Genomic DNA, 18,912 nt, shown 5'->3' on the forward strand with positions numbered 1-18,912 from the left:
ACTGTTTTGTCTGAATCTCAATATTCCCCAAAGCTGAGAGTGCGAGCGGAAAATTTGATTGGTTGAGATGATGTAACATTTTGTTCAAGTACTGCTGAACTGGAGGTTTGTAGAAGTAACAAAAAGATGATTTGTGTTCTATCATGATCAAGTATATAATTAAATTTAAATAAAATAAAAGTTTTAAAGGTCATGGAAAAAAAAAATCAGAAATTTACCACCTTTGATGCAGTGTCTTATACACCACCTTATTTAACATGTTGCATTGGTTGTTTGTGTCATTGATGATATTCCTAAAAACAGTAAGTTTCCTGTTTGGAATGATTTTCAACTTTGTTCGATTGTCAGAGTTAAAAAAAAAAAAATTCAGTGACAACTTGGCGAAACGGAACGGCACTTGGTAGAACACATACCTCCACCAGGCTGAATACACCCAATTTGTCCACTAAGTTTCATCCGAATCCATCCACAATTTTTTGAGATATCACGCAATGTAATTTTTAGCCCCATCTCTTCATGGTGAATAACCAGTTAAAATTAAATAATCATCGTATCCAGATCTAGATTCGAATCTTCACCAAAATTGAACCAATTATTCCTCATTGCACTCCCAACTTGTGCACCAAGTTTCGTGTGAATCCATCCATAACCTTTTGAGATATTGTGCTATATATCGTTTTTGGCTCGATCTCTCGATGGTGAAGAATCGCTTCAATAATTCTCACATCTGGATCCGGATTCAGATCTTCACCAAAATTTAGTGTGGCTGTCTTTGGCCAGTCACCTACACACACACAAAAAAAATTCAGAACGATTGCTTGAAAACTGTGGCCAAAAATCATTCGACAAATAAAGAGACAAACGCCACAAACCAACATACTTGGTGAAATTTTTTTCACCAAGTAATGATATCTTCTCTGTGCATGTGCACTCAGGATGCACATGTGCACTCATGATTCCATACCATTTGTCAAATTCAAAGCAAAATCAATGCTAAACTGAAGATTTGTGTTCTCGTGTTAAAAATGCAAAACTCAATTGAAATTAAGTAGAGTAGTTCCCCGATCATAGACTGCGTCGGGAGACAGACAGAGCGAACCAATTGGTTAACCCTGCTTTTTGCTTCACACTGGAGTAAACAGGTCAGGTATGGGGGCATGCGCCAGAGCAGTGCGTCGCTGCGTCCACTTTCCGCCGGTACTCCAAGGGCCTCTGGCCATCCCCCAGGTAGATGCCTGTACCATCCCCATCTCCTTGAGATGCTGATAAACCTGCTGCAACCACCAGGCACGTGGTCAGCCCATTGGCCTCCTCCACTCTTGAGGCTCCCTCGCTGAGAGAATCTGGTGAGCAGGATCAGCATTAGGAAAATGAACCACATGTCCACACAGCCACAGCTGACGCTCACAGACTGTGCAGGTAACGAATCTCATTTGAGTCTCTCTCAGCAACCGCTCATTGGACACAAAGTCCGACCAGCAATAGCCAAGGATTCTCCGAAGAGACCTGGTACCAAAGGAATTAAGTCTCCATCTCAGATCGCTGGTCAGAGTCCAAGTCTCACATTCATAGAGCCAGACTGGAAGCACCAAGGACCTGAAGACTTGGACTTTCGTCCTCCCGGATAGGTACCGACACCGCCACACCTCATGATCCTGTGAATCCATGACTCCCTAGGCCTGACCCAGATGTCTGTTGGCCTCTGGCTCGCAGCCAGCAGAGACATGAATATCATTACCAAGGTAAGTGAATCTCTCTGTGACCTCAACATCCTCACCACAAACAGGTACATACAGGATAACAGCATCCAAGATGACATTGAAAGCCTGGATCTTAGTTTTGACCCAGGAAACCCATAATTCCAGCGGCTCCGACGCCTCATTCAGCACCGCGAGGGCCACAAAAAGGATATCCAGAGTCTCCGCAAAGACGACTGCATCATCTGCGAAATCAAGGTCAGATAACTTGACATTCCCAATCGATGCACCGCAGCTTGATCTCCCCAACATCCTCCCGAGAATACAGTCCATACAAGTGCTGAAAAGTGTGGGGGCCAGGACACACCCCTGAGGAACTCCAGTAATAAATGGAAATAAGTCAGAGATGGTACCACCACATATCACAGCACTCTCAGTACCAGAGTATAGTTCAGACATCAGATCGATCATTGTTAGTGGCACCCCACGAAGACCAAGAATCCTCCAGAGGCCATCCCGATTCACTGAATCAAACGCTTTACAAAGATCAACATAGGCTGCAAGCAGCCCCTGCCGGTACTCTCGTCTGCGTTCGGTGAGGACCCGAAGAGCAAGGATACGGTCAATCGTTGACCTCTTTGGTGTAAAGCCTGACAGCTCTGGAAGCTGGTGCTCAAGCAGATGGTGGTGAACCCGATCGAGAATTATCCGAGCAAAGACCTTGCCCGGCACTGAGAGCAGTATCACCCCTTGGAAGTTGTTGCCATCTTGGCGATCACCCTTCCCTTTCCAAAGAGGGAGAACAAGGCCCTTATTTCAGTCAGTTGGGATGATGCCTGTGTTCCAGGCAGAGCACAGAACTGCATGCAACAACACGAGTGCAGCATTTCCACTAGCCTTGAGAAGTTCAGCATGGATGCCATAGATCCCGAGAGCTTTACCCCTTTTAAACCGGTTCACCGCAGCTTGTGTTTCCACAAATGAAAGTAGACCACAGTTTATTGGAGGGTCAGCAATAGGGATTGTAACACCCCTGGCGTCCAACTTGACAGCTGGTGGATCAGCCTGGTACAGCTGCTCAAAGTAACCAGCCCAGTGGGCCTTCACTTCTCTGTCAAGAGCCCACCACCATCTGCTCTGACTGCAGTACACTGAGGGAAGGGTTTGGATGAACGCAATGCGCAAATTTCCCTGTAAGCAGGATGAGAATCACTTGACCACAGGTGATACTTTACCCCCTCACAGATTCATCGCACATCGGCCTCCTTGTCCACCTTGAGTCCAGGTACAGTTTTAGGCCTCAGCTCCCTGAACAACTCAGTTCTGCCATTCAGCCTGGCCCTGCGAATCTGGGCAATGGGATCCAGTGTCCCTTGAAAGACAAAATTCTTCTTCGCCCGTCAGTGTGTTCCAAGACATCAACCGGCAACATCAAGGACGGTGCTCTTGAAGGCACTCCACAACTCTTTAGGACCCCCCAAAGCACCCATATCCCCAAAATCTCCACTCAGCCTGTTTGCAAACTCCTCAGCTACCCTTTCATCCTTGAGCTTGCCAGCATCCAGCCTCGGCTGGCATGATACCATTCTCCTGGATTTAAGGTGCAACTTAAGAGTTGCTACAACAAGCCCGTGGTCAGTATTGAGGAACTGAGCACTCCGGTAGACCCTGCAGTTCTGGATCTGTTTATCCAGAAAAAATGTATATACAGCACTGGAGTTATAAATGTACTGAATTTGCAGTACGAAATAACAATAATTGTATTTACGAAGTAATTGCAATTTTATATAATATCAATAGTTGTATAGACTAAATAACTACAATTGTCAATTTTAAATATTTATAATTCTGTATAATAGCTGTAATTATATGTAACCAAACAAGACAGAGCAATCAGACATTGCAAACCCTCGCCAGGGCTCGTTTTATGTGGTCTTTGTGTACTGCTGTGTAACATAGTTAACAAGCAAAAAGCAAAGATGAAGTCATCAGGAAGAACCTGGAAAGGATTCGCATTTCAGCTGCAACTCCTCCACCCTCAAAACCCATCCAGACACCGCCAAGTGAGCCTCGTTCAAAAAAATAAAAATAATTCTGGCTGCCAGACCATACGTCCAATCAGATTGAAATGTAAAACGTATATCCCCCGTCACAACGTGATCATAATTGTGAAGTTTCACATCGATTGATGAACCAGTTCAAGAGAATTTTTTATTTATTTCAGATTTTCATTCAATCCAATAAGGCTGCCAGACCATGTGAACTCTGAATTATTTGTGGACACCATGATATCCCGTAAGATTTGGGGAACGTTTGTGAAGTTTCCCCTCAATCTGGAAAGCCGTTCTGGAGAAGGGTTTTTTTTAAGGTTTATTCTTTAAAAAAATCAAAGCTGTGAAACCATGTGACCGATGATGTCACAGGTGGGGAACTTTTTGTTCCTTTTGGAAAGGTGATCAAAGCTATAAATTTATCTATTTCCTTTATTCACAACTGGACTCGTTCATTTGCATTCTACTTCCTTTATTTCGAATTGTTGACTCGTTCACTTGTATTCTATTTCTTTAATTAATACTGTTCACGCGTTCACTTGTATTATATTTTCTTATTTTCTTGAGTTATCGCTGTTTGCTCGTTCACTTGTATTCTATTTCCTTTAATTATTTCTGTTTGCTCGTTCACTTGAATTATATTTCCATTATTTCGAACTGTGGTCCCGTTCACTTTATTACTATTTCCTTAATTTAGAACTGTTGACTCATTCACTTGTATTCTATTTCCTTTATTTTGAACTGTTGATCCGTTCACTTTGATCTATTTCCTTTATTTATAGCTGTTGACTCATTCACTTGCATTTTAATTCCTTTATTTATAACTGTTGACTCGATCACTATTGTTATATTTCCTTTATTTTAAACTGGTGAAGCATTCACTTGTGTTCCATTTCCTTTATTTCAAACTGTTGACTCGTTTACTTTTGTTCCATTTGCTTTATTTCAAACTGTTGACTCATTCACTTGTTACTATATCCTTTATTAATAGCTATTGATTTGTTCACTTGTATTCTATTTCCCTGAATTATCGCTGTTTGTTCATTCACTTGTGTTCTTTTCCCTTTATTTATAACTATTTGATTTGTTCACTTTTATTCAATTTCCTTTAATTATCGCTGTTTGCTCGTTCACTTGTATTATATTTCCTTTGTTTATAGCTATTGATTTGTTCACTTGTATTCTATTTCTTTAATTGATACTGTTCACGCGTTCACTTGTATTCTATTTCCATTATTTACAGCTGTTGACTCGTTCACTTGTATTCTATTTCTTTAATTAATACTGTTCACGCGTTCACTTGTATTATATTTTCTTATTTTCTTGAGTGATCGCTGTTTGCTCGTTCCCTTGTATTCTATTTCCTTTAATTATTTCTGTTTGCTCGTTCACTTGAATTATATTTCCATTATTTCGAACTGTGGTCCCGTTCACTTTAATACTATTTCCTTAATTTAGAACTGTTGACTCATTCACTTGTATTCTATTTCCTTTATTTTGAACTGTTGATCCGTTCACTTGTATTCTATTTCCATTATTTACAGCTGTTGACTCGTTCACTTGTATTCTATTTCTTTAATTAATACTGTTCACGCGTTCACTTGTATTATATTTTCTTATTTTCTTGAGTTATCGCTGTTTGCTCGTTCACTTGTATTCTATTTCCTTTAATTATTTCTGTTTGCTCGTTCACTTGAATTATATTTCCATTATTCCGAACTGTGGTCTCGTTCACTTTATTACTATTTCCTTAATTTAGAACTGTTGACTCATTCACTTGTATTCTATTTCCTTTATTTTGAACTGTTGATCCGTTCACTTTGATCTATTTCCTTTATTTATAGCTGTTGACTCATTCACTTGCATTTAATTCCTTTATTTATAACTGTTGACTCGATCACTTTTGTTATATTTCCTTTATTTTAAACTGGTGAAGCATTCACTTGTGTTCCATTTCCTTTATTTCAAACTGTTGACTCGTTTACTTTTGTTCCATTTGCTTTATTTCAAACTGTTGACTCATTCACTTGTTACTATATCCTTTATTAATAGCTATTGATTTGTTCACTTGTATTCTATTTCCCTGAATTATCACTGTTTGCTCATTCACTTGTGTTCTTTTCCCTTTATTTATAGCTATTTGATTTGTTCACTTTTATTCAATTTCCTTTAATTATCGCTGTTTGCTCGTTCACTTGTATTATATTTCCTTTGTTTATAGTTATTGATTTGTTCACTTGTATGCTATTTCCTTTACTTATAGCTATTGATTTGTTCACTTGTATTCTATTTCCTTTAATTACCGCTGTTTGCTCGTTCACTTGTTTTCTATTTCCTTTAATTATTTCTGTTTGCTCGTTCACTTGAATTATATTTCCATTATTTCGAACTGTGGTCTCGTTCACTTTATTACTATTTCCTTAATTTAGAACTGTTGACTCATTCACTTGTATTCTATTTCCTTTATTTTGAACTGTTGATCCGTTCACTTTGATCTATTTCCTTTATTTATAGCTGTTGACTCATTCACTTGCATTTTAATTCCTTTATTTATAACTGTTGACTCGATCACTTTTGTTATATTTCCTTTATTTTAAACTGGTGAAGCATTCACTTGTGTTCCATTTCCTTTATTTCAAACTGTTGACTCGTTTACTTTTGTTCCATTTGCTTTATTTCAAACTGTTGACTCATTCACTTGTTACCATATCCTTTATTAATAGCTATTGATTTGTTCACTTGTATTCTATTTCCCTGAATTATCGCTGTTTGCTCATTCACTTGTGTTCTTTTCCCTTTATTAATAGCTATTGATTTGTTCACTTGTATTCTATTTCCCTGAATTATCGCTGTTTGCTCATTCACTTGTGTTCTTTTCCCTTTATTTATAGCTATTTGATTTGTTCACTTTTATTCAATTTCCTTTAATTATCGCTGTTTGCTCGTTCACTTGTATTATATTTCCTTTGTTTATAGCTATTGATTTGTTCACTTGTATGCTATTTCCTTTACTTATAGCTATTGATTTGTTCACTTGTATTCTATTTCCTTTAATTATCGCTGTTTGCTCGTTCACTTGTATTCTATTTCCTTTATTTATAGCTATTGATTTCTTCACTTGTATTCTATTTCTTTTATTTATACGTATTGATTTGTTCACTTTAATTCTATTTTCTTATCTACCTATAATTCCAGCAATCTGTGTGTATGTGTGTGTGTGTGTGTGTGTGTGTGTATTTGTGTGTCTGTGCGTGTGTGTGTGTGTCTGTGTGTGTGTGTGTGTCTGTGACCGCTGTTTCTCGACAACCGCTGGTCCGATCTAATTGAAACTTGCCAGGTATATTGCTGGGGGACCTGAGGATGTGCCTTTTCAAGGTTTGATATTAATTGGACAAGTGCTTCCCAAGTTATGGCCATTTATTTACCAACCAATGACAGGAACCATTGCTGCGGCCATTTTTTATCAACCAATGACAGAAAGCGTTGCTGCATAACCGTGGTCGATGGGGAAGAGAAACTCAGCCACGTTCGCCATTACGGGTTTTTTCTCTTCTCTTCTCTTCTCTTCTCTTTGTGTTTTCCCTTGAGAAAAGGCAAAATACGTTGGCGCTAATTTAATAATTGGTTAAAACTAATGATTTATCAAAACGTTGGCAGATCCAGCAGCCTCCGTATTTTTGCCCTGGACGGACGAGGAAACAAAGAAGAAGCGCCGTTTCCTCAGCGATGTTGTTTATGAAGAGGTGCTAACGAGATAAAGGTGTGTACAATGTACATGGAGACGATTTTTATTATTATTTATTTATTGCAGAAAAATTGTTCCGAAAATAATTTATCAAAAAAAGTGCACATCTTTTTGTTTCCAATTGTCAAAACGCTGTGGCCTTTGGAAGTGTTAAGGAATTCAGCTCTACTCAACATGCTTGCCAACGTAATACATCTCAATTTGGTGGTAAAAACGATTCACAACGACGGGTTTCCTTACTCATTGCTCTGCAGTCTGCATTCAACCCCTTCATTTGTCATCTCATTGACCTCATTTCATCTATCTATAATTCCAGCAATCTCTGTCTGTGTGTGTGTGTGTGTGTGTCTGTGTGTCTGTGTGTCTGTGTGTCTGTGTTTCTGTGTGTCTGTGACCGCTGTTTCCCGACAACCACTGGTCCGATCTAATTGAAACTTGCCAGGTATATTGCTGGGGACCTGACTATGTGCCTTTTCAAGATTTGATATTAATCGGACAAGTGATTCCCAAGTTATGGCCATTTATTTACTAAGCAATGACAGGACACGTGCTGCGTAGGCGTGGCCGATGTGCCATTTAGTTACCAATCACAGGACACGTTGCTGCGTGGGTGTGACTGCATAGGCCGGTGCACGGCCAGCCGACGATGACGTCACGTGCCGTGCTGGTTACGATGGGGATCGATCGGTGCCTTAGTTACCGTGGGGTAGGAGTGCCAATGGTAAATGGCAGCGAATGTCTTGGCAAGCAAAGACAGGGAGGTAAACTTGATTTTAATTAACTCTGTGTGTAAGTATCACAGCAGTTGTTACTTCAATGCAAGCGATAATTCGTGGAATGATATGAACATTCCGTATGGGCACGCACTACTTTTGGATAGTGATGACTTACTGTATTCTAATAATTTCTCGATTTCTTATCCGCATTTATAGATAAACACAATGCCCCAATCCAGTCGTTGTTTATGAGAGCGAGGGAATGGCCTGTGTGGTTGTTTGAAAGTTGTTTTTTTTTTTTGCATGTACGGCCATGCACGTATGGGCACGCGAGAGCGAAGGAACGGCCTGTGTGGTTGTTGTTTCTGGCACGTGGTTTGAAAGTTTTTTTATTTTTTTTTTGTATGTACGGCCACGCACGTATGGGCACGCACGTACGGCCATGCACGTACGAACACACACGTACGGCCACGCACGTACGGCCACGCGAGACCGAAGGAACGGCCTGTGTGGTTGTTTCTGGCAAGCAGTTTTAAAGTATATATAGATAGATATATATTGTTGTGGTTGACCAAATTCGCAAACCACCATTCAGGTCCCTTAGGTGAGATATCTTGGTAAGTATATGTGTAGTTAGGCCCAAACCCGTTGTCTAGAGGGATTAAATGTTATTCATGCGTGCTGCGACTCTTCAGGATAGCCGTTTTTCTTTTACTATCTTTATTTTGGACCAACCGCCATTGTTACCACCACCAACCACAACATCAACCACCCACCGCGGCGCCGCTTCACGTCACACCTCGCAACCGTCGCATCGCCACCGTTCTTGCGCCGCTTGTGGGTACCGCTGTTGGACTCGTGCAGGGCGCGCGCCGAACAGCGTGTACAAAACCACGGATTTTCAGCTTCAAAAACGGATCAAAAACGACACACGCCCACTTTTGTTCCGTCCAATCGGTGAGCGAGGGGCGATTTGGCCCCGCCTCCAGGGCGTTGGAGGGCGGTCGCTATATGCAAATTTATGGATCAAAAAGCATTCACGCCCACTTTTTCTCGGGCCAATGGGGAGCGAGGTGAAAGGTCGAAGGCAGGGGGTCAAAGATGAGAGAGCGAAGCCACGGGGCTTATATAAGCGACCGCGTTCGTCAAGTAAAGAGAGTTAAGACTTCGCAGCCAGTGGAGTTGGGAAGAAGAAGCAAGAAGGAGTTGGTCGTCGTCGTGTGCGTTGGAGTCGGAGCGAAGGGGACGGAGCTGTGGAGAGGCGGCGAGGGCAGACGAGGGGGTGCTCCCGTCGTGCCGGGAGCTGCACACCAGGGAGGCCGACGGCGCGACCTGGACGAGGTGGAGACGCTCGTCGCGGGACTCGAGGCAGAGTAGAAATCCTCTATACCCCGAGCATCAGCAACCCCCTCCTGTTTCCCCCCGCGCTGAGATAGTGCGACCAAGGGGGCCCCTTTTCCCACCCCCTACCAGACACTGTCCACGAGGCCCGCGGAGTTGAGGCACCATCGCCACTCCGCGTCTCATCACCAGACGGGTAGGCCCGACCCGGTCTCGGCCTCAGGCCCGCCTCATCCTTGAGGGTATTCTTTTTCTTGGTTTTGGGTATGTGTTGTCGGCGCCGTCTGTGAAGTAAAATTGTATAAGTGTTGCCGTGTGCTCGCGTAATCGGTATTAGATCTGCATTGTCGCATTTGCTTTTTGTGTAAAATTGCATTGTGTTTCTTTTCCTTTTCTATGTGCTTTTGGTGGAATTGAATATGTGTGCTTTCCGTTCAGCGCGAATAAATGTGCTTTGTGTTGAACTGTTTCCCGCTTCGCTTCGTCATTTCTTTCATTGAATCCTCATCTTGCTTCACGTAAAGGGTTGGTAGTGGGCTGAATACGCCCGATAATTAATCGAACCGTCGAGGCCGACGATAACACCGCTCGGTTATCCCGATAGTACGGAACGGGTCGCTTAAGTGGCCCGTGTCCGAAGTCGACCTGCGGCGAGGTGCGATCGCCCGGTCTACCCTCCGTGTGGGTACTTAGGTAGGTCGAATTTGGCGAGCAACCCTATCCCACGCGGGGGCTGATTGGCTCGATCGCGGTGAGACCGAAAGGTCCACCCGTGACTGGTTCCCGGCCTTAGTCCGAGAGGGTCACGACTGGATTGTCCGTCCGGTGGGCAACGTGCCGCGATTCGAGTTACGTGGCCGTCAGCACGCCGGCGGGCGCGAATCTGTAACACTGGTGTCAGGTCGTGCGATACAAATCCATCGCCCTCCTCGCGGCACTGGTATCGGAGAACAGGAAAACGGGCTCTCCTGTCTCCGGCTAAATTCACGGGAATCGGTCCAGGGGTGAGAGAAGCGACCCCCGATTCCCTCCAAATTACGAGCGATTCAAATTAACCCTTCACGAGAAGCAAGATGGCGTCTCAATGCGAGCGGGAGCCGGGGGTATTAGAAATGGATGTAGAATGTGTAGAATCCATGGTCCAGGATGGAATCCCCGTGCAGGAAATGTTGATTGTGCAGGAACACGGACTCGTCCAACTGAACCCAGAGCCCGAAATGGGTGCGGCAGCGGCCGCGGTGTATGACACCTCCCCCCCCCTCTCCACCAAAACCCTTCCCCAACCCTTGCCGAAACAGCTCACCCAAGCGCACCCGACATGGCCCAGCTATGCGCCATGCTGGCGGCAATGAACGAAAAGATGGATGCGAATACACAAAAATTGGATGCGAATACACAAAAATTGGATGCGAATACACAACAAATGAACGGAATGGAAACAAACATGAAGGAAGAAATGAAAGAGCTACGGGGTGAGACGCAGAACATGGGCCGATGCCTGCAGGCGGGCATGAAGGCCGTGACCAGGGAGCTAGGAATGGCGACTCCACGTGTGGAAGCAAACGAGCTGGAAGGGGGTGCAACGGCTGACAGGCCCGCGGTGGAGGCGGGTAAAAAAATAATTCGGGGGGCGTGTTGGGCGAGGGTCGTGACAGAGGAATCGACGGTGACCAAGAGGGAAAAATTAAATGGGGAGACTAAAACGTGTGAGACGAGACACGAGGTGACGACAACAGAAACTTATAAATGTATAGAGACACGGGAGACAGAAAAAATAGAGGAGAGACAACACGATGAAGACGGGGTAAGTGACGCGCACACACACACGGAGGTAGTGGAGGATAATGGGGGTGAGCTCGCGGAGCGTGTGGGGACCCAGTGCGAGCACCTGGATGGCCTCCTCCAGGAACGAGGGGAGGGAGTCTGCCCCCTTGAGGCGAGTCACGACCAGGTGAGTTCGGTCGTGCTTTGCGAGGTTGAGGGGACGGGTGCTGTGAACGGGTGCTTGGAGAGCTTGGGGGGTGTAGAGGCCCCGGAGACCCTTGTGGGGACACAAATCCCCAGTGTAGTTGTCCCTGTGTGTGTGGTGCAAGGTGTGAGTGCGTCCCCGTGTGTGGAAGCGACCCCGTGTGTGAGTGGTGTGGTGGCGATGGTGCCGGAGTACGTGCTTCCCAGCACGCCGTGTGTGGATGAGGCACGGAGTGTGAGTGAGGAACCGCGGGTTAGTGCCCCCGCGTGTGTGGGTGAGGCACCGTGTGTGGAAGAGACCGCGTGTGTGTGTCGCCGTGTGTATGAGTGAGGTACCGCGGGTGAGTGCCCCCGCGTGTGTGAGTGAGGCACGGAGTGTGGATGAGGCACCGCGGGTGAGTGCCCCCGCGTGTGTAAGTAGTATGGTTTGTGTGAGTAGTGAGGCACGCGTGGGTGAACAGCCGTGTGCAAGGGAGACCGTGTGTGTGAGAGAGCGGTATGTGAGGGAGATGTCGGTTGGCATGCGGGAGCATGCAGCCGCGTCTCCCGGTGTGAATATAATGGAGTGGAGTGTGTGCGTCGTAACACGCAGGTGTGCGTGGGTCGAATGGCGACGACGGCGACAGAGGAACGAAAGCCGAGTAGCGGCTGTAGCTATTTCGGGGACCGTGCCGGGTTCACCCAGCAGTGAGCACGCGGTCCGTGCTGTGCAACGCACGAGACCGCCACGTGCTCGCTTGCGAGAGTGAAGTCCCGGTCCGGAAACGCACGCGGTGGATTTGCCGATCCCGCGGACGGACAAAGTTTAGGCAGGTAAATGGATTTGGACCGGACGGTTTCTCCACGCGATCGTGTGTGTTAAGCTCCAACGGGCAAAGCACATGTGTTCGCGTGGGGAACCCCTCGAGACGTGGGGCTTGTGTTTTTTTTTATGCGCACGGTGACATCATGGCTGCACGTGGGGTTGGAATCCGGCAGGAGGGGTATCTCTGCCGGATGGAACCGTCCAAAGAGGGACGAGGAACACGTGCAGCTGCATGACGTCACGGGCAGGTGCAAAGTGCGCGAGTTGCCGCGCTGGTGATGCGCATGAAAAAAAACAAAAAAAAACAGTAAGCCTCACTTTCGGGTGCACAGGATTCCTGGGCAAGGGGTGGAAGACCCCCTTACCTGGGCACAGGATGGAAACTAGTTAGGGGGAAGGGTTAGCTTAGCTAGACCGACTTCATGGGGCAGGGGTAAGTCCTCATGGAGTCCGTGGAATGGATTAGGTAGAGGGATTTAGTGAGCTTTAGGTTGGGAAATAAAATGATTTATTTGGAGACAGTGACAGACTTTGGATGTGTAGAGGGGACGTAGTTTAGCTACGTAGTGTTAAAAGGAACGTGCTATAGTTTAAGGGAAGACGTGGGAGCATGATTTAGTTAGGGGATGCAGATAGAAGGATGGCAGAGTTCAGCGGTGTGTGTGTTGAAAAGTTGTGAGGTGAGTACTTGATGAGTGAGTGAGGCCAGCGGGTCTGTGTGGATGGAGCGAATGGGGAATGCATGGTGCGATGAGTGATTGGGGGGAGGAGTGACTCCCGCCCAAGCGACCCCGGGGTCAGAGTAAAGTGAGTTAGCTGGGTTAGTCAAATTGAAAAATGGAGGTCGTTTTGCTGTTGGTGGGAAAGTAGGCTCGAGACCCATTTGGAGGGGTGCAGGAGCCCTGTTGACGGGCTTGGGAGCGTGGCTGCGAAAGGTGAGTATCGCTGAGTGGGTACCCCGGGCACCAGGCTAGTCGGCCGTGGTAGGCCAAGGGCCCATGGGGGGCCGGGATAGCGTAGTGGGCACGGGTGCGCCTGCTTGGTGCGAGGGCCCGGGGCGCCATTAGCCGCGTGGGCAGTGTTGTGGGCACGGGTGACCCTCGGAAAGGGGCCCGGGGAGCCAGCCTGCCACGTGTGCGTTTCAGGGGAGGTGCCATGGGGGGCACTCCCCGGTGTTAGGGAGCTGGTAGGCTCGGAGGCAGTGTAGTGCCCGGGGGTGCCATAGCGGGAGAATCGGCAGAGGGTCGTGCCTGCCAAAGGGAGCCACGTGTCCCAGCCAGGAGACCGTGTGAGGGCACGGAGAGAAAATTGGGGGGCGAGGCCCGAAATTGTGAGGACACCAACACAGGCGACGGGAATCTGGGTTGTTAGAACCAATAGTTTAAGCGAGAGGCGCTTGTTGAAAGCCCCGGGGTAGTTTAACAGTTAAATGGTTAGGGTAGATTAGGAGATGTACCCCTCCGCACCATCCATCCCCTCGCTGTCGTTGTGGGCCGCTGGACCCACTTTGGTTTTAGATCGCCGAACTCTGGGGAGGCCATTCTGAGGCTTCGTTGGGCCTCGACACAGGACGTTAGCTCTCCCTTGTTCCCCTCCGGGAATGGAACGTAGGGGTTGGGAGTAGGCTAGGTGACAGGATAGGTTAGCCGAACAAGGACGATAAAGGGGGGTAGGGGACGATTTATAGGGGGAAGTAAAAAAACAAAAAATAAAAAAAATAAAAAAAAAAAGTTGGGGCTAAATTGGGGTTTGACAAATTAAGGGAGTGGGTATGTACAGTGACAGGCAAAGGCGATAGGTTGGGAGGGAGACAGGTAGGTAGGTCCGAGCCTGCCTTCCAAGTGGCCAGCACCACCGCACTCCCTCCACCAACCTCCACGGAACGACAAAGGCTGGCCACTTCATCGGCTGGCCGTGTTTTGCTTCAAGGCGGAGGCCGGCCAACTTCGTCTGCAGCTGCTGTGCTGCAAGGCCTGTGCCGGCTGGATCGTCTGCAGCTGCTGTGCTGCAAGGCCTGTGCCGGCCAGTTCATCTGCCGGCTGTGTTTGCCTGCAACAGCCTGGTTCTGCGGGCTGTGTTTGCCTGCAGCGGCCTTCTTCTGCGGGCTGTGTTGCCTGCACCTTTTCCATGCCATGCCCACTGCCCATGTTCACCAGCCCCGTTCAATTTTTGCTTTGCCCCCCCCCCCCCTGTTCATTTCCATGTGCGCCAGGATCCGCAAGGCAACAGTATGCAAGCTGCGAGAACTGCCCTGTTGGCAGCTACAACACGGGCCTGCAGTGGCGGCCCGTGCACCGTGTTTGTGTCCATCCATCCATTCGTTGTGTTCATTGCGTGTGCCACTTGAGCTGGCACGAAGACTGCGTTGTGCAGCCCATGCACCGTTGTGGTTCACTGCGTTCAGTTTAAAAGGGAAGGCCTTGGACTGCGTATGAGCAGCCAGCCACGTTCCCTGTCACCTGCATTGTTTTGAGCCAGAGACTGCATGCGGGCAGCCTGGCTCCCTGCTAACTGCTTTCTTTTGCAGAGCTCATTGATCCTGGGCCATGGTTTAGTGTAAAATTTGTAAGTTAAGGTTAAGATGTACTGTAAATATGAGTGCGCCCCCAGCATGTCTGTCCTAGCGCCGGCAATTTTATTTAAGTCGTCCGTGTGAGTGAGTTTGTTTAGGTAGTTACTCAGCCCTCAGGTTATTTATTTTGGGGACACGAATACCATGAATGTCGCACTCAGGGATCCGTAGGTAAAATGTACTAGGGGAAAACTACACATGCTGGCACACGAAAATTTGACGACTCGGGACGAGTCTGTAAAAAGGGGAGGGGGTAGTGTTGTGGTTGACCAAATTCGCAAACCACCATTCAGGTCCCTTAGGTGAGATATCTTGGTAAGTATATGTGTAGTTAGGCCCAAACCCGTTGTCTAGAGGGAATAAATGTTATTCATGCGTGCTGCGACTCTTCAGGATAGCCGTTTTTCTTTTACTATCTTTATTTTGGACCAACCGCCATTGTTACCACCACCAACCACAACATCAACCACCCACCGCGGCGCCGCTTCACGTCACACCTCGCAACCGTCGCATCGCCACCGTTCTTGCGCCGCTTGTGGGTACCGCTGTTGGACTCGTGCAGGGCACGCGCCGAACAGCGTGTACAAAACCACGGATTTTCAGCTTCAAAAACGGATCAAAAACGACACACGCCCACTTTTGTTCCGTCCAATCAGTGAGCGAGGGGCGATTTGGCCCCGCCTCCAGGGCGTTGGAGGGCGGTCGCTATATGCAAATTTATGGATCAAAAAGCATTCACGCCCACTTTTTCTCGGGCCAATGGGGAGCGAGGTGAAAGGTCGAAGGCAGGGGGTCAAAGATGAGAGAGCGAAGCCACGGGGCTTATATAAGCGACCGCGTTCGTCAAGTAAAGAGAGTTAAGACTTCGCAGCCGGTGGAGTTGGGAAGAAGAAGCAAGAAGGAGTTGGTCGTCGTCGTGTGCGTTGGAGTCGGAGCGAAGGGGACGGAGCTGTGGAGAGGCGGCGAGGGCAGACGAGGGGGTGCTCGCGTCGTGCCGGGAGCTGCACACCAGGGAGGCCGACGGCGCGACCTGGACGAGGTGGAGACGCTCGTCGCGGGACTTGAGGCAGAGTAGAAATCCTCTATACCCCGAGCATCAGCAACCCCCTCCTGTTTCCCCCCGCACTGAGATAGTGCGACCAAGGGGGCCCCTTTTCCCACCCCCTACCAGACACTGTCCGCGAGGCCCGCGGAGTTGAGGCACCATCGCCGCTCCGCGTCTCATCACCAGACGGGTAGGCCCGACCCGGTCTCGGCCTCAGGCCCGCCTCATCCTTGAGGGTATTCTTTTTCTTGGTTTTGGGTATGTGTTGTCGGCGCCGTCTGTGAAGTAAAATTGTATAAGTGTTGCCGTGTGCTCGCGTAATCGGTATTAGATCTGTATTGTCGCATTTGCTTTTTGTGTAAAATTGCATTGTGTTTCTTTTCCTTTTCTATGTGCTTTTGGTGGAATTGAATATGTGTGCTTTCCGTTCAGCGCGAATAAATGTGCTTTGTGTTGAACTGTTTCCCGCTTCGCTTCGTCATTTCTTTCATTGAATCCTCATCTTGCTTCACGTAAAGGGTTGGTAGTGGGCTGAATACGCCCGATAATTAATCGAACCGTCGAGGCCGACGATAACACCGCTCGGTTATCCCGATAGTACGGAACGGGTCGCTTAAGTGGCCCGTGTCCGAAGTCGACCTGCGGCGAGGTGCGATCGCCCGGTCTACCCTCCGTGTGGGTACTTAGGTAGGTCGAATTTGGCGAGCAACCCTATCCCACGCGGGGGCTGATTGGCTCGATCGCGGTGAGACCGAAAGGTCCACCCGTGACTGGTTCCCGGCGTTAGTCCGAGAGGGTCACGACTGGATTGTCCGTCCGGTGGGCGACGTGCTGCGATTCGAGTTACGTGGCCGTCAGCACGCCGGCGGGCGCGAATCCGTAACAATATATATATATATATTTTTTTTTTGCACGTACAGCCACGCACGTACGGGCACGTGAAAGCGAAGGAACGGCTTGTGTGGTTGTTGTATCTGGCACGCGGTTTGAGTATTTTTGCGGGTGGGGCGGGGGGGAGGGTTTGCACGTATGGGCACGCATCTACGGGCATGCACTAGTTTTCTTTAATTATCGCTGTTTGCTCGTTCACTTGAAATATGTTTCCTTAATTTATAACTGTTGACTCATTCACTTGAATTCTACTTCCTGTATTTCAAACTGTTGACTCATTCACTTGTATTCTATTTCCTTTATTTTGAACTGTTGCCTCGTTCACTTGAATTCTACTTCCTGTATTTCAAACTGTTGACTCATTCACTTGTATTTTATTTCTTTTATTTTGAACTGTTGACTCGTTCACTTGTATTCTATTTCCTTTATTTGTCGCTTTTGATTTGTTCACTTGTATTCTATTTGCTTTAATTATCGCTGTTTGCTCGTTCACTTGTATTCTATTTCCTGTATTTATAGCTGTTGACACGTTCACTTGTATTATCTTATATATTATTTCCAAGTTTGTGGTTTTGTGTCGCGCTATCTTCGACTTTGTTCTGCGCTCGAGTAACGTGATATTCGGCTTACATGATCTCAAAGACCATATGAGGTGCATGGTACAAAAAAAGTAAATAAAAGGGTTCTGAAACAGTGAAATCGTATTCCACTTACTGCATTTAAGTAAAATTACGACTGATACTCTGCATCAGTTCCTTTCTCAAACACACCCACCCCAACATGTCGCGCACAGCGCGGGTTATGAGAGTATTTCCATTATTTTGAACTGTTGCTTCGTTCACTTGTATACTATTTCCTTAATTTATAAATGTTGACTCATTCACTTGAATTCTGTTTCCTTTATTTGTTGCTGTTGACTCCTTCACTTGTATTCTATTTCCTTTATTTATTGCTGTTGACTCATTCACTTGTATTCTATTTCCTTTATTTCCATCTCTTGACCCATTCATTTGTATTCTATTTCCTTTATTTATAGCTGTTGACTCGTTCACTTGTGTTGTATTTCCTTTATTTCAAACTGCTGACTCATTCACTTGTTACTATTTCCTTTATTTTTAGCTCTTGATTTGTTCAGTTGTATTATATTTCCTTTAATTATCGCTGTTTGCTTGTTCACTTGTATTCTATTTCCTTTATTTATAGCTATTGATTTGTTCACGTGTATGCTATTTCCTTTATTTATGGCTATTGATTTGTTCACTTGTATTCTATTTCCTTTATTTTTAGCTATTGATTTGTTTACTTGCAGTATATTTCCTTTAATCATCATTGTTAGCTCGTTCACTTGAATTGTATTTCCATTATTTCGAATTGTTGCCTGTTCACTTGTACACTATTTCCTTTATTTTGAACTGTTGTCCGTTCACTTGGATCTATTTCCATTATTTATAGCTGTTGACTCATTCACTTGTATTCTACTTCCTTTATTTATAGCTGTTGACTGGTTCACTTGCATTTTAATTCCTTTATTTTTAACTGTTGACTCGTTCACTTGTGTTCCATTTCCTTTATTTCAAACTGTTGACTCCTTCACTTGTTACTATTTCCTTTATTAATAGCTATTGATTTGTCCACTTGTATTCTATTTCCCTTCATTATCGCTGTTTGCTCGTTCCCTTGTGTTCTTTTTCCTTTATTTATAGCTCTTGATTTGTTCACTTGTATTCTATTTCCCTTTATTATCGCTGTTTGCTCGTTCACTTGTATTCTACTTCCTGTATTTCAAACTGTTGACTCATTCACTTGTATTCTATTCCCTTTATTTCCATCTCTTGACCCATTCATTTTTATTCTATTTCCTTTATTTTGAACTGTTGATCCTTTCACTTGGATTCTATTTCCATTATTTATAGCTTTGGACTCGTTCACTTGTGTTCTATTTCCTTTATTTCAAACTTTTGCCTCGTCCACTTGTTACTATTTCCTTTATTTTTTGCGATGGATTTGTTCATTTGTATGATATTTCCTTTAATTATCGCTGTTTGCTCGTTCACTTGTATTCTATTTCCTTTATTTATACC

The 18,912-nt window shown here is 46.0% G+C and overlaps 2 protein-coding genes across 4 annotated transcripts in view; one reads left to right on the forward strand and one right to left on the reverse strand.

Moving 5' to 3' along the window:
• DNAJC10 (DnaJ heat shock protein family (Hsp40) member C10) overlaps positions 1–18,912 on the forward strand; it is a 235,117-nt gene that overhangs the window by 159,259 nt on the left and 56,946 nt on the right. The window lies entirely within an intron of this gene.
• Positions 1–18,912, reverse strand: part of LOC147029291 (secreted frizzled-related protein 3-like) — a 101,401-nt gene that overhangs the window by 2,319 nt on the left and 80,170 nt on the right. The window lies entirely within an intron of this gene.

The sequence above is a fragment of the Eptatretus burgeri genome, chromosome 3 (assembly GCF_056783735.1).
Source record: "Eptatretus burgeri isolate ZD-2024b chromosome 3, Ebu_testis_v1, whole genome shotgun sequence".
NCBI lineage: Eukaryota > Metazoa > Chordata > Myxini > Myxiniformes > Myxinidae > Eptatretus > Eptatretus burgeri.